The sequence below is a fragment of the Pongo abelii genome, chromosome 1, assembly GCF_028885655.2.
Source record: "Pongo abelii isolate AG06213 chromosome 1, NHGRI_mPonAbe1-v2.0_pri, whole genome shotgun sequence".
NCBI lineage: Eukaryota > Metazoa > Chordata > Mammalia > Primates > Hominidae > Pongo > Pongo abelii.
In genome coordinates, this window is record NC_071985.2 from 138,825,048 (window position 1) to 138,842,467 (window position 17,420).

The window sequence follows — 17,420 nt, forward strand, 5'->3', positions numbered from 1 at the left end:
CAACTCAGGTGTCTTTATTATAAATTCTGTATCACTTCTAAATTCCTTCATCTTCATTTTTAGGCCAGAGCTGCTATAAATCATATACTTTCAGATTGTATTTTTTCATTCTAGTTGCAAGGAAATTGAAGTTAAGGGTTATCTCATCCCAACTCCAATGTCATTTTTAGTGTGTATGTATAAAAGTTTATTCATTTAATTAAAACCTTTGTGTCTAAAATTGCTGAAGTTCTGGGTTGCAGTGAGTTTTGTAGGTTAAATTTTGTTAATGAGAGAACAACACAACAGATGACAGAATTAACAAGTCCACCCCTCCACCCTCTGTCCCAGAAGAACAGTTTAGAAAACAGTGCTGTGATGGAGAGCTGTTGAAGACGTAAGCATGTGGAATAGAGCTTGAAGGAGATCACTTAGCTTCTACGCATAATCAGGAAAAGGGTCAGCAATCCAGGTGAGAAATAGGTCCTTCATTAAGCCACCCTCTGTGGGGATGATGACCTAAATTCCAGTTTATTTTTAGAAACGCAATTGACAGGGATTAGTGACTCACTGTGAATGTGGCGTTGGGAAGCGTAGAGAAAGGGATGCTTACCATGGAAACCTGAGGACAAATAGCATAAGTGAAAACAAGGATTCCCAGCTTCCTTGCTCCTTTGGACAGAAGGAGGTAAAGGTTGGCAGGTTTCGTCTTAGTATTCTAGAAGGATGCCATTTATGATTAGGACTGTTTTTAGATACATTATCTTCTGATTTGGTGAATTCCCTCAAAACCGGGAAGCGTTAAGTCAAAAACTAAGTAACCATCTACCAGGATTATTATTAGGTAGGAAATTGAGATAGATGGTCTGTACAATCTTTCAAGTTCTGAGCCTGAGTCTATGCCTTTGAATTTAAAATGAAAAAGATGTTTCTAGGTGCTGAAAATCTAAAATCACTGCATTAAGCAATTGCAGTATTTTTATTATGTCACTGTTATGAATGTCAGCAAGGAAGCATTTAAACCCCATTACCTAGGAGACCTCTCTAGAGTGCTGGGGGGAAAAAGAATTCTATCTAGAGTAAAAATATCCTTCAGAAATTAAGGTGAAATACAGATGTTTTCAGACAGAAAGGAGAATTAGTTACCAGCAGCCTTACATTAATTGAAATTCTGATGGGAGGTCATTAGATAGAAGGAAAATAATCCCAGGTGGAAATACAGAAATGAAGATAAGGATGAATGCAAAATTAGCTGGGCATGATGGTGCATGCCTGTAATCCCAGCTACTTGGGAGGCTGAGGCAGGAGAATCGCTTGAACCCGGGAGGCGGAGGTTGCGGGTGAGCCAAGATCATGCCATTGCACTTCAGCCTGGGCAACAAGAGCAAAACTCAAAAAAAAAAAACAAAACAGAAAGAAAGAAAAGGATGAAGACCTCTAGGAAAGGTAAATATAATGAACATCAACTGTTACAAAACAATACTAATACTGAGAAGTGTAAAATTTATGCAGAATTAAAATGCATGACAGCCATAATGGAAAAGGCAAAAAGCTGGAGTTAAAGTATTATAAAGTTCTAGCACTATCAAAAAAGTGGTAAAAGCAATAATTTGTATTAAATTTATCAAGATGTGTTTTGTAACATCAAAAAGAAGTTAAAAGAGGGGAAAATAGAATACTGGGGTAATTCAAAGAAAGGCAAGATTGAAGAAAAAAAGGTAAATGAAACAGTGGGTTAAATAGAAAGTAAATAGTAGGATGGCAGATATAAACCTGCTTAAATTAGTAATCACATTAAATGAAAATCGACCAAACATTCTGAGTATTAACCTACTGTTGTTGGACTAGGAAAAAAACAAAATCTATCTACATCCTGTCTAGAAGAGACACGCCTTAAATAAAGGTGCACAGGAAGTGCAAGGATTGAAAAGGATACACCTTGCAACCAATGAAAAAACTGGTATAGCCACACTAATGTCAGATAACACAGATTTTAAGTCAAGGAGGATTACTGGAGATAGAGATATTCCATAATGATAAAGAAGTCAATCCACGAAGAAGATTTCAAAATTCAAAATAAGATTATTTCAAAATATATAAGGCAAAAATAGACAGCTAAAAGGAAAAATGGACAAATCCACAATCATAAGGGTTACTTTAACACACCTCTGAACAGACAAAAAAATAAAAAACAAAAAATAAAAATCAAGACCACAGTTAATAAACTTAACCTAATTGACATACAGAGAACCCTGTCAACCGTGACAAAATTCGTATCTCATTTAAGCTCATATTTAAATTTTACCAAAATTGACAATAAGCAGGCTACACAGAAAGCCTCAAAACATTTCAGAGGGTTGAAATTATTCAAAATATGCTCTCTGACCTTAGGGAAATTATGCTAGAAATCAGTAACAAAAGATAACTAGAAAATCCTCAACTGCCTGGAGATTAAACAGAACACACTTCTAAATGATCTGTGGATCAAAGAAGAAATAACAGACACTAGAAAATATTTCAAACTGAACAGTAGTGAAGACGTGCCATATCAAAAATTGGCTGCAGCTAAAGCAATGCCTGCAGAGAGATTCTTAGCCTTCACTACATGTCTTGGAAGGTTGAAAGGTTAAAATCAATTAAACTTTATCTTAAGAAGCAAGAAGAGGCTGGGCGCGGTGGCTCACACCTGTAATACCAGCTCTTTGGGAGGCCGAGGTGGGTGGATCACCTGAGGTCAGGAGTTTGAGACCAGCCTGGCCAACATGGTGAAACCTGGAAACCAGTAAAACAAAACAAAATTAAAGAAAAATAATAAAGCTAAGGACTGATTCTTTGAAAAGGTTAAGAAAATTGATAAACCCCCAGTAAAACTAATCAATCAAAGAAGAGGAAAAATAACATCAGGAATGAAAAAAACATTACTAGAGACTCTACAAACATCGAAAGATACAATGATATAATGAACAACAACACCAATTTGAAAATTTGAATAAGAACAAAATTAAGAACAAAATAAACTGACAAAAAATCTGGAGAGTCCCCGTCTACTAGTGGAAATTGAATCAGTTATTTAAGACATTTCCACAAGGAAAATGTAAAGCCTCAACAGTGAATCCTTTCAAACATTTAAGGAACACATTACCCCAATCTTATGCAAATTCTTCCAGTAAATAAAAAAAGAGAATACTTCCAAACTCTGTAAGTTCATCCTCACCTTGATGCCAAAACCTGACAAAGACATCACAATATACAGAAAAGCAACTCTCAGTATATTAAAATAACTGTATATTACTACCAAGTGAGGTGACTTTTTTGTGTGTGCAAAAGTGGTTTAACATTTGAAAAATCAGTCAACATAATTTACCACATTAATTTTCTTAAAAGGAGAAAAGTATAACTATCTCAATAAATAAATGCAAATTTTAAAAAAGATTTTATAAAATTCAACAGCTATGTATGATTTTTAAAAATGCTCTTAGCAAACTGTAGATATGACTTCCCTAAACTGATAGAGAAACACTCTTCAGGCAACGATTTAGTGGTAAAATATTTAAAGGTTTGGCCCTGAGATTGGGAATCACACAAGAATACCTACAATTATAACTTCTATTCAACATTGTACTAGAGATTCTAGCCATAAAATAAGGCAAGAAAAAGAAATGAAAGGCATAAATATTGGAAAAGAAGAAATAAAATAGTCATTGTTTGCAAATGATACAATTATTACATGGAAAATTTAGAAGCATTTATAACCTATTAGAATTCGAATTAGAGGTGAATTTAGAAAAAAAACTGCTTAAAATTCAGTATTCACAAGTCACTTTTATATTAACACCAAACAGGAAATGGAATTTATGAAATGATATTATTTAAAATAACATCAAAACATCAAATACATAGGAAATCTAAGGAGAGATACGGAGAGATGTACATCTGAGATATACAAAATATTTTTGGCATAAATTAAATAACCAAATAGAATATATCATTTGTGTAGATTGAAACGTTCAGAATTATAAAGATGGCAGTTCTCTCCCAAGTTGATATATACATTCAACTGTCTTATTTATTCTTGTTAAGTATTTTACAAATGTGCTTTGAGGCACTTTGATATAGTCTGTCTCATGATCCTCAGAAAGGCAGAGTAGATGTTTTGAACTCTCTTTTAGTGGCTTCAAAGACTTGCCATATAGCTAGTAGGAGAAGGTGGCACCTGAACAGTATCTCTTTGTTGTAAGTTACTTTTTACTTTGACATTCTTTCTTTTTCACTTATTATTATTAGTAGTAGTAGTAGTAGTATCATTATTTTGAGACAAAGCCTCACTCTGTCGCCCAGGCTAGAGTGCAGTGGTGTGAGCTCACTGCAACCTCTGCCTGCTGGGTTCAAGCAATTCTCATGCCTCAGCCTCCAAAGTAGGGTTACAGGCATGCGCCACCATGTTCGGCTAATTTTTGTATTTTTAGTAGAGACAAGGTTTCACCATGTTGGCCAGGCTCGTCTGAAACTCCTGACCTTAGGTGATCCACCTGCCTCGGCCTCCCAAAGTGCTGGGATTACAGGCGTGAGCCACACGCCCAGCCTCTTTTTCACTTTATACCACAGACTATTCCAGTCCTATTCTACCTGGCTACATCCCTTCCTCATAGGATCCTTCCTCAAAAGGTCGCAAAGATCCCTTGGGGAATACACTGTCAGATTTAACTCACCTCAAAATTAAAGTCTTTAAAAAAAAAAAACTATGCATGCTACATATTATGGAAATTTATTCATTTAAATAAATGCCTTGAATTTAAAGTTAGAAAAAATTTTCCACCCAGCACTGGGGTTTGCAGACTGGTTGTCAGACTTTGTTGCCTCCTTCAAAACCAGCACCATTCAAGGGACACCCTGGAGATGTGAGACTAAATATTTAACTGAATATTTGTAATTAGCTTTGTAACAACAAAGTGGTTCTAGCTAGCTCCAGAATTTAATGCCTAATCTAGAGAAGGCCCTACATTATTTTGGGATCCTGTAAGACTTCATGTGATAAAGACAAAAATATTCTAGCATGAGGGAGTTGAGTGGGTTGTGTAAGTTACACATTCTTTTGGTTATCCTTTGAATAGGTCTTTTCTTTCCTCACCACTTGCCCCTCTTTTAAGTTACATTTGATGCTGAAGAGGGGTGTTTTTTTTTTTAAAGCTCATAAACTTATTTGGGCTAAGCTTTTATCAGATAAGGCTCCTCATAAAATAATGTGTCCAGCACTGTTCAGAGCTTCCCCAATGTTACCAGGCTCCCTTGGAATTACATTGAAGTTGTCATTGGTCAGATTACATTTGAAGTATAACGTGTAATAATTAAATGTGTAATTTAAGAAGAATGTAGACATATACCAGTTGGCAGTGATGATGGAGCACTGAGAACTTGTTCAAGAAATGTTGAGGAACTATAATTAACAAAATTTTAGTGACTTATTGTGAATATAGAATTGGGAAAGGTGAGGCTGGAGTTGGACAAGGTAGGGAAGGGCCAGAATCTGTAAACCAAATCACATGATGAATAGGTGAAGACTGGAGGTGCCTCTCCTGGAAAAGAGGAAAATTGGGGACATGACAGCTGTCCTCAAATACTGCAAGCAAATAGGGATTAAAATTAGACTATTTATTTGCTCCTTTGGGAAAAAATACGAGCAAAAGCTAAGATTAATAGGCACATTTCTGCTTTATATAAAGAACTCATTTTACAATTAGAACAGTTCAAAATGGAACACATGACCTTGTGATCTATCAGTCATTAGGGACACACTCAAAGCAAAAACTACGTGACCACTGTCTTAGTCTACTCTTGCTGCTATAACAAAATACCACAGCCTGGATAACTTATAGACAACAGAAATTTGTGTATCACAGTTCTGGAGGCTGAGAAGTCCAAGATTAAGGCACCAGCAGATTGGGTGTTTGGCAAGGGCTTGTTGTCTGCTTCCAAGACGGCACCTTGCTGTTGTGTCCTCACATGGCAGAAGGGTGAATGCTATGTCCTCACATGGTCAAAGGCAGAAGGACAAAAGGGGCTGATTGCTGTGTGAAGCCTCTTCTATAAGGGCATTAATCTCATTGCTGGTGATGATGATGCCCTCATGGCCTAATCAACTTCTAAAGGCCCCACCTCTTAATACTATCACATTGGCGATTAACTTTCAGTGTATGAATTTTGGAGAGACACATTCAGACCATAGAAACCACCTTTAAGCATATTGTGAAGAAAAATATTTTTGGGGAAAGGAAGTAAATAAACCTGATTCCCAGCTGGGCTGCATTCAAACACGCTTTGACACACAAGTGTCCTTTGCTGAAATAGCTTACATCCTGTGACCTCAACTCCCTGCCAGGATCACTGGGCTGTTGTTCTTGGCTTCCAGTCTCCTGTCTTACTAGAAACATAAATGTGATATCACTACTGGGTTGTTATATTCAAAGATTTTTGTGTCTTACATGAAGTTAGGGGTTGCACTGTATACATTTATTTATAACTTAATTCAACAAACATTAATGGCAACTTACTATGTGCCATCACTATACCAGATAGTAGACACAAAATAGCAATTAAAAAACACTCCCTATCCTTGTAGAGCATAGAACATAATACTATCAGAAGCTGGCAGTTAGTGAGTGGGTCCTCTCAGAGAGTTATATTATCAGATTTATTTGGAAAAGTCAGATCTGGTTACATACCATTTTTTTCCAAGAATGAACAGCAGAATTTCCCTGTATAAAAAGTCCAAGAATAGAAGCCAATTTTAAATTAAAGCTAAAATAGTATGACTTATATTATTCTGAAAATGTTGTCATTCCCCATTTCCAAAATAATACAATGAATAATCAGAAGAGCCGTATCCATGATTTTCTTTTAGGAGACTTTAATACAAAACTACTGTGAACTTCATCTAAAATGTGTCTTCTGCTGCTGATCTGGATCTGAGCTGTCCAATACAGCTGCCAGAAGCCACAGGTTACTATTTATGTTAAATGAGTTAACATTATATACAATTTAAAGTTTAGTTCCTCAGTTGCACTAGTGATATTCCAAGTGCCCCATAGCCACATGTGGCTGGTGGCTTCCATATTTCACAGGGCAGCCACAGAACATTTCCATCATGGCAGGAAGTTCTGTTGGGCAGCACTGATTAAAAGAGGGGCCATCACATCCAGAAGCTGATCCTATAGCTGGGAAGCAACAACAAAAAGTATTTGATAAAAGTTTAATGCCCATTCGTGATTAAAAAAAAAAAATCTTACCATTTTGTGAACCGAAGGGGATGTCCTTAAATCAGAAGATGACTTTCTCACTGAACCACTTGAGTCAGAGCATCTCATGATACCTTAGGAAGATAGTTCAATTTAGAATATGGCCACTTTGCTGTGTATATACCAAAGGCATCATAATGACTTAAAAATATCCCAACAGTTGTGTACAAATATGGGTTGACAATGTATGAATCAAATGTTACAAATATAAGAATAACCAGCCAGGCACGATGGCTTACACCTGTAATCCCAGTACTTTGGGAGGCCGAGGCGGGTGGATCACGTGAGGTCAGGAGTTCAAGACCAGCCTGACCAACATGGTGAAACCCCATTTCTACTAAAACACAAAAAATTCGCTGGGCATGGTGATGCATGCCTATAGTCCCAGCTACTCGGGAGACTGAGGCAGGAGAATCACTTGAACCTGGGAGGCAGAGGTTGCAGTGAGCTGACATCACGCCACTGCACTCCAGCCTGGCGACAGAGCAAGACTCTGTCTCAAAAAAAAAAAAAAAAAAGAATAACCAGCAAAACTAATTTATCTGATGTATATTGGCATAGTCCTAAAAGAACAGACTATAAATTCTGCCACGAAGCAAAGCCAAGGAAAGGATGTGTTGTATAAAGTTAAAATTCTTTTGAACTTCTGGCTCAACAGTTAAGTATATTGGTCTAAGTGCTCAAAAGGGGCTGAACTAGACTTCTGAAATTCGGGAGCCTTGACAGTGGCCTGCCTTCAGCTCATCGTGTGCACATATGTGTATGCGTGTTTTTTACTGTATTAACTGTAGCCGTTTTATTGACCGTTTTTTCTGTATGGTAATTTTTCTAGTTGTAGGAATTCTTAGGTGCTGGTGAAAAAGGCTATACTGCCACTGCAGCTCTACATACTAGTAGAGCTAAATTCCAATTTACATTTCAAAACAGAGCCCTGTATGTCATCTTTGATCTACAATCTAGTATCAATAATTACAAAGTCTAAAAATAATGGCAACTAAAAATCAGTCACTTCCTACGTGCTCTATGCTGGACATTGTGCAAGCTGCTTCATTCTATTTTTCTTACTTTGTATAATAACTCTGGTATCTAAAATAGTATTAGCCCTATTCAACACATAGTCCAACAAGCTGAGCTTAGTTGCCCAAATAATATGCCCAAATCATGCCCAATTGTTCAATCAGGATTGAACCCAGTCTATTTCTATATCTGTACTTATTTTGCTGTCCCATGATCTAGGGCTCCTGATTAGGAATCATAATAATAAATGCCATTTTCTAGTGTTTGTTATCTAAGCATTTTTCTCAGTAGATCATTTAGATCACACAGATACACACAGGAGTCTCTTTTCACAGATGAAGACACATAGGACAGTGAGATTGCCTAGCCCAGTGCAGAAGTGGCAGGCAGGGCTGAGCCAGGACCTGGGCAACTAGGCTTCAGAGTCTGTGCTCTTCTCCATTATGCTCTAAGTTTTTCCCTCAGAAATTTAAGAATATACATTGGTGTTTATAGTCCAACTGCAAGGAACCGGGTCACTTAGAATGGTCTACAAATGTATGGAGGACCTGGGAAAGCAAATCAAAATAGGCTTGGAACCCAGGGAAGACAGGCCAGCAGTCCCAGGTGTGGAAGAAGGTTAGGTGAGACAATGACCGTAAAATGACCCTGGTGGGGCCTGGTGCTCAGGGCCGGCTGCAGCTCAAAGTCAGGACAGTGGCAAGGCATGGAATTGTTGGATGTTTTTCAGCAGTGAACAAGAAGGCAGGAGAGTGGAGGACTGGAACATTCCTGGAATTGGAATTTTTTAGGATAGACACAGCAAAAAATTAGAGTTTGAGGAACCAAGGGTTCTGAGTGAGAAAACATGGACCATGGGTTCAGACTAGAGAAGAAAGAAAATCTGGGAGCAGGCTGGGTGCAGTTGGCTCACACCTGTAATCCCAACACTTTTGGAGGCCGAGGTGGGAGGATCATCTGAGGTTGGGAGTTTGAGACCAGCCTGACCAACATGGAGAAACCCTGTCTCTACTAAAAATACAAAATTAGTCAGGCGTGGTGGCACACGCCTGTAATCCCAGCTACTCGGGAGTCTGAGGCAGGAGAATCGCTTGAACCCAGGAGGCAGAGTTTGTGGTGAGCTGAGATTGCGCCATTGCACTTCAGCCTAGGCAACAAGAGTAAAACTCTGTCTCGAAAAAAAAAAGAAAATCTGGGAGCAGATGGGAAAAAAATGGCATTTTAAAACTTAAAAGCATTCAGCCTTCGTTTGACAGAATGGACGTTATGCTTTATTAGTTGATCAGATACGGAGAGCATCTAAGGCATCTAATATGATATGCTCTCACTGGGTTGAGTGTAACTCAAAAGCAAATTGAGTTGGCAAAATCCTTGGGATTCAGGGCACACTTACATTTGGTTGGTGTGTAAATTAGTGTCACTTTTCTCAGGTTAATTTTCCAGTGTCTGCCCACTGAAATCTTGACCGTCCTTTGACTCAGCTACTTTACTTCTTTGAATTTATCTTATGGAAATGCTAAAGTTTTCATAAATAGATTTTGCAAGTTTTAAAACACTAACTGTGTTTGAAGTTATTATGCTAATTTAAATACACACAACCATATATATATATATATATATATACACGCAAAGTGTACTGTTTTATATATATATATACACACACACACACATATATATATATACACAAAGTGTACTCTTTTTTCCTCATGTCACATGGGCAATGTGCTGATGTTGTAACAAGGTTTGAGGGAGGCACATTTTACACATGAGTGTGAAACCCCAATCATCACACTTATGAACTACAAAAGGTCCTCAAAGTGTACTTTTAATGTAACTTCAGAGATCTGTACCTCTGTCAAAAAGTCAACAGATTTTTTTCTGCAAAACAGAAAGAAGTATTCACTAATGCCCCTGTATCTTTTAGACTGAGAATAATTTGTTTCAAAAATTATATAACCTGGCCAGGCGCAGTGGCTCACACCTGTAATCCCAGCACTTTGGGAGGCCAAGGCAGGCGGATCATGAGGTCAGGAGATCGAGACCATCCTGGCTAACACAGTGAAACCCTGTCTTTACTAAAAACACACACACACACACACACAAAAATTAGCCAGGCGTGATGGTGGGTGCCTGTAGTCCCAACTACTCAGGAGGCTGAGGCAGGAGAATGGCGTGAACCTGGGAGGCAGAGCTTGCAGTGAGCCAAGATCGCGGCACTGCACTCCAGCCTGGGCGACAGAGTGAGACTCCGTCTCAAAAAAAAAAGAAAAAAAATTATATAACCTATCATTTGAAAGTGATTTCATCTGTCTAATCAGTCAGGCTTTCTTTTTAAGTGTCACACAAATTTGGTTTTGGTACATACAGTGACAACCCTTTCTTTATTTCTTTTGTTTTTTTGTTTCTTTTTTTCGGATGACATTATATTCCTATTCGAAGACCAAGAGCTCAAAACATCATTCCTCCCACAAATGAAAAAATGTCTGGGAAAAATTCCTAATCTACTTCTCTGAAACCCAATTGGGAAGCTAGCCCAATTCGAGTTCTATACTCGAAAGGCAAACGTAAAGACTAAACCTGTAAGTTTGCCTGTATGTAGATGACTTCTTACAAGACCTCCTAATGAGAGTAATGGCAGAAATAGGGGAAATGAAAATTAAGACAAGTTTTACAAGTGTTATTCCAAAGAATCCAGAATATTTCCATTTTGCCCATGGTGAAACTATTCAAGGAAGGTTAAGTAATTTGGATTGGTCAGGATGTGAACCTAGGCCAGTCTGACTTCTAAGCCTGTGATTTTTCTGTTATCCCGTGACATGGTGTACACTACAAGAAATGCTAATCTTAATAACATAGCTACCTGTATTGAGAACTCATTAGGTCAGGTACTGTTCTAAGCACTTTGCTTCTATCTCTCACTCAGCAAATTTTAGTGAGCTCTTTATTGATTTACAAGATTATGCATCTATGAACTCAATCACACTGGCTATTAATTAAATTCCCTTCAAGTTTGGTTTGTAAAAAAATTAATTGACATTTCATTCTTTTTTTCAGAAGACACCAGGTTTTTAGCCTTGGATCAAGATGTCTCAAAAACAACTCAGTAAAAATCTAGATCTTTCTCAGCTCCAAATTCTTGAACTGCTTTCAGAGTACTGAGATTGTTGTAGCCCAAACATGCAATGGCATTTTATAAGCCTCTTGAACTCTGAGGACTAAGCTCTGATTTTTTTTTTCTTAATCTTGTCCAAATTCCTATCTAAGGGGTCTGGGGAGTCATGGCCTACAAACCATAAATTCTCATCAGATGGGTTTTATTTAACCCTATATATCATGACTTACTTGCCAACCTGACTCTGGCATAACATTATGAGACAAGGAAGAAAATCAAAATATTTTACCCCAAAACATGCTTATTTGCCATGTCTTGAAATAGCCCTGCAAAGCTATCTTTTGTGGGGGAAAATTTGCCTCTGTAAAGAATCTCTATTAACATAGCTAGATCTTTTTCTTCCAGGCCCTCCCAAACCTAAGGAGATTAACTAAAATTCTAGCACTTCTTAAAGATCTGAATAGGAAATATTTCATCTATTATCTCTAAGGGCAGCCACTATAAGACTTCAAAAGAACCTTGGTCTCCACATTTTTATCTTAACCTGAACCTTTCCCTTCTATCAATCCCAGGTCTTTAGACAAACTCAACCAATTGTCAATCAGAAAATGTTTAAATTCACCTGTAGCCTGGAAGCCCCTGCTTTGAGTTGTCCCACCTTTCCAGACCAAACCAATGTATTTCTTAAATGTATTTGATTGATGTCTCATACCTCCCTAAAATGTATAAAACCAAGCTGTGTCCCCAACTACCCTGGGCACATGTTCCAAGGATCTCCTGAGGGCTGTGTCATGGGCCATGGTCACTCATATTTGACTCAAAATAAATCTCTTTGAATATTTTGCAGAGTTTGACTTTTTTTGTTGACAGCTCCGTCTGAGCCACATGCACATCATTATATTTTGTGTTTTGGAATTTATAAATACTAAATGCTAATTAAAAATTTTTAAAGTTCTATTGATTTTCTGCTCCCATAAAATGATCTATTTGAATCTATCTTCAGTAAAGTACAGTTGTCAAGCTGCTTGATGGAATCAGCAAGAAACAGTTTCACTTCCTATAGTGGAACCAAGTGCTTAAGTAGAAAAATAGTGCAGTGCAGTGTTTCTGACTATCATGGTTAAAAAAAAAATCTCTCCAATATAAATTATAGGGTGTAGGGTGGTAAAAAGAGCTGACAGGTTTTGGTTTTTTTTTTAACAGTTGCCCTCTGTTAAACATAAGCTTTTATTTTCCAAATGACAATTAACAGCGTCATTTTCCAATATTTTCTGTAGTACCCAAAACCTATCATCTATATTTATATATTTTTATACCAGAATTTTCATTTTTACCAGTTTTTACTAGTGATCATCAACTGGATTGCACAAAGAAGATGTACTTAAGGCTCTTTCTGAATCGTGTGGTTTAGTTAAAATCTCAGAATATGTTGGTAGTTTGTCTTGCAGGACTTGGGCTTTGACATATGTAAATTATAAATTTCCAGTCAAATTCAGTGCTAACAACTTGAGTATTTTTTGTAACGGTGAAAGAAATTCAGAATTGAATTGAAGATTAAAAAAATTATACTGTACATTCAACAAAACAGAAACATTGGAAGAGAGATGAACTATTGTTTTAAAACTATTAAACCATATTCCAAATAATATGACTTCCTAGGACCTCACAATTTAAAGACCAGCTTAACTGTATTTATTTTTTTATTAAAAGAACACCATATAAAACTGTCAACAACTGAAAATATGGACATAAAAATAAATACAATAGTTTTAAGCTTTTTCACAGTTATATAAAACATTTAAAAATTATCAAATATTTATAACATATCAATTACATATAACATACATAAGTATATAAATATATAACTAAGTATCTTCATTTGTGGATAGTGCACAAATTGTTAAATAGTACAGAAACCAGATTTACTTTAGCTTGTTTCTGAATAGTTCAGTAAGTCATGTTATTTGGAGTATGATATATGGTTTAGAGCAGGGGTCAGCAAACTATGGCCCATGGGCCAAATCAGGCCTGCCACCTGTTTTTGTAAAGTTGTAAATAAAACTAAAAACTCAAAAAGAATCACTGATAGCATGATTTTTACCTAGGGTGATTTTTGACTAAGAACACAACCGTGCTCATTCGTCTACACATTGTCTATGACTGATTGCTTTCCTGCTACAACATTAGAGTTGACGAGTTGGGACATCTTTACTCTCTGTCTCTTTAAAGAAAAAAGTTTGCTGATCCTTGGATTTGATGAATGAGTCATACTGTGAGATAAATATTTCACTTGCTATTTTACGTACAGGAATTCCCACTCCTGGGTTTTCACTAATATGTCTAAAACATAATATAAGATGGGCCAAAATAGCCTAACTGTCCACATTAGTACATGCATATGCATTTTATATTCATTTGTACTAAATGTTGCTTTGTATGACCATGTCATAGCTATTATTCTATTCATATATATATATCAGGTTTGCAACCTACTTCAGGGACTCATGGCTGCTATGAAATCGTGGCCTCTTAGACTTTATTCGAGTCTGTGAGCCATATGCTTGGTTCTCAACATTCTGAGCCATATTTCCCTTGGCTGTGAGATGAAATACATGTTATGGGAAGTTGTATTAGAGTTCTAAATGGCATTAAGAACTAGAGGGATATGAATAGCTGCCCTCTTTGCCCTGAGGTCTTGTTTTTAGTCCTCACAATGTGAAATATAAAAAGAATCCTCCTATTAGCTTATAGAACCCTAAAGAGAAAATCATAGTGACTAACATTTACTGAGCTTCTGTGGTGCTGTGCACTCTACCTACATTCTCTCATTTTGTCTGCACAACAAGCTTAAGAAACAGGTTGGTGTATTATCCCTGCTTTACAAAAGAGAAAACTAAGGCTTAATTAAGACCCTTGTCCAAGATCACACAACTGGTAATTGACAGAGCCAGAACTCACACATAGAATTGTCCAATTACAAAGTCAGGGCTCTTAATCACTATCTTACTATTAAATAATAGGTGCTAGTATTTATGTACTTTAAAATACCTTCACATGAGGTAATGGATATGTTAATTAGTTTTCTTTAATTATTCCATATGGTATTCATAAATTATAGTATCACTTTGCACTCATAAACATATACAATTATACATTATATTTTATAGATATTGTTGATTTACAATTTAAAAAAAAAAACCTTCACATGTCTTTTAACATAAGACCATCGAACCAGAGAATATTATGGAATTACCTGGTAAACTGATGTCTCTGCCTCCCCTTACTGGCAGAGCTCAGTGGGAGCCTCACTCCTTGCTGCCATTCCTTCCTTCTTGCCGAGTCGCCCTTTCCTATTCCCCAATACCCCTAACCTGCATACCCAGGTGAGTCACAAATCCTGCCTTCGAGGTTTCTCTGGCGTCTCGTCCTCTGTATAAACCTCAGCCTGTAGACACTTCTCAGTTTCTGAAGCCCAATAAACAAGAATAGATGCTGCTGTCCTACTGTGGAAATCACTAATCGGGAAGGTGACTTACTGCAAACGGGCAGAGAGAGATGGGGCTGATGGAAAAGGGCAATCGCATACAGCTCTAGGGGCCCGCCGACTGCCAGAAGTCTTCCTGATGGGGGTGCTTGGGGCGTCTGTGAGAGACAGTGTCTGAGGGCTTGGAGATCTCTTCCAGGTAATCTGGCTTTATGACTTGAAGACCCAATTAAAAAGAACTAAGGGCATTGGAAAATGTTTCAAACGGGGCACATTTGGGCAATGAATATTTGTGGATACAGGGATGCATACAGTATGTTTGCTGTGGTGAATTTTCAGTCGAGAAATCCCAAGAGCAAATGAAATAAGATCCTCCGTTTTTTAGTTTATTTACTTGGGAAATTCGTACTTCGGCTTTCTTAGGCCCAGCTGGCCTCATGCCACTTACATTTGTAAACTCTGCAATTTTTTTCAGGAATGCATGGATGGTCCCATAACATAAAATCTATAAATGTAATTTTATCTGAGGATGGAATGCATCATAGCCTAAAAAGTTTGCAGCATCCTTAGTGGGCACACAACACTGGCAGCATCCTGATAGAGAGAAACGTGACAAGAATGCCCGCCGCTCCTACAATTTACTATTTAACACTGTATTCGAAATATCAGCCAATACAATTAAACAAGTGAAAGAATGTAGAGGCAAAAAACTTGGAAAGGAATAAACATAAAAACCCAAAGAGAATCACTGACAAACTACAAACAATTAGAGAACTCAGGAAAGTGCTGGTGTACACATAGGGTCCCAAGTTGACGAGTAGCACCCAGCAGCCATCTTGAAACAGTCTCCCTGGCCCTCGTCTTGATAATTGTCTCTGGTAAGGACTAACCACACAATTAACTGGTTTAGATTTTCTGATTTTCAAATGATATGTTTATCCTCCCAACTCTGAATATTCTCTTCAAGACCATGTCCTCAGATTATCCAACAGAATCTTCCTGAACCAATATAAAGAATATAGCAAGCTACTTAAGCATTTTTCCTAAGCAGCATATTTAAAAAAAAAAAAAAAAAAAAAAAACTCGATGGAATTTTTGGCATGTTTATCGTCTGAAAGCCACCAGCTGTACTCGGTTTGTCCCCTCTCCTGTGACAGTGCTGGTCCTACCTGAGACTTTTCAACTTGTGTGAATTGGGTCTTCCAAGCATTATCAAAGGAAAAGCAACTTTCCAGAGAAGGGTGGTTGTAGCAATCATCGTGCCTATGTCTCTTGCAATAATACTTAAAATCAGATGGTGCTGACCCACTTAGAAACAAGGATTAAAGAAATCTGCTTAGAATTGAATTGAGTCCACCACAGCAACTTGCCAAGAGAAATGCATATTCCACAGAATGCCCTTCAGAGAACCTCTCGTTAGCCAGACTGCAAACCTTTGATTTCTTTTCATTTAATATACGACTGCCTGGAATTCATTTAAACATGGATGTGATACATGTTCATATGTATATTCACAGCATATTAGTTTAGTCTTTTACTTTTCCTGGACAACATACACAGTCTTATGTAGGACTTAGTCATCTGTAGAATCTAACCTAAATTTTAAGATGTATATTTTTAATAAAAAGTATATATATTCTAGATAATTTCTTTGTAAATTTGTATATAGTTTCAAATATATCAGAATTTTGAAAAAGTAAAGCATTGCTTTTTAAACTGGAAACTTTTGCTGAGCATTTAATTTAGTATTACAAAAAAATGAATAGCAGAATCTGTTATTTCTCCTACCAACCAGATACGATAGAATCTGCCCGGAAATGTCTCCTTGCTTTCCCTAACTTCTGTCAAGTTTTATTTATTCTTCTGTCTATACATTTGTTTCTATGTCATATTTGATGTTATCTATCACTGATGTGTTTTCTTTAAAATGTGTTCTTACTACATGTCCTATTGTGGATGGATTTACATCAGTATATCTCCCATAGACTGAAACTTCTCAGAAGGGGAAGGCTCTTTGTAGGATTTAACACAGTGGTTTTTAATTTTGGTTCTGCATTAAGGTCACCTGGAGAGATTTTTATAAATTCAGTTGCCTGGATGCTGCTCCTGAAGGTTCCAGTTCAGTGGGTGTGTGGTAAGGCCCATACTTTAGTATTCTCAAAAAGCTTCACAGGTAGTTCTGACACACAGCTAAAAGTTGAGAGGCACTCTTTTAATACCATGCTTAATTCTATCCATAAGTACCCAGCATAATTGTCTGGCACATAGACAACCTTCAAAAACTGTTTACATAATTGGTAAACTGGTTTGAGATGAAGCTTTATGAGATGTCTTCCTTCACTGCAGCAGCCTTGACAGAATCATTGCATCAGGTAAGTCCAAAGAGACTGAGAAAATAAAATGCTGGCAAAACCACAGCTGCACTTGCTTGAGTTGTGTCGTTTGAGCCCACCAAATTACTGACTTAACCCAGACAGGCCCAGCCTATTTTGTAATTTAAAAATATATGTGTATATATTTTGTAAGGAGATTCTGG

General features: G+C 37.1%; 1 non-coding gene across 1 annotated transcript; it reads right to left on the reverse strand.

The window, feature by feature from the left end:
* Positions 1-9,995: 9,995 nt before the first annotated feature.
* LOC112131486 (small nucleolar RNA U13) lies at positions 9,996-10,099 on the reverse strand. The gene has a single exon (XR_002913548.1). It is a non-coding gene; the product is annotated as a small nucleolar RNA U13 (small nucleolar RNA).
* Between the last annotated feature and the right edge of the window lie 7,321 nt (positions 10,100-17,420).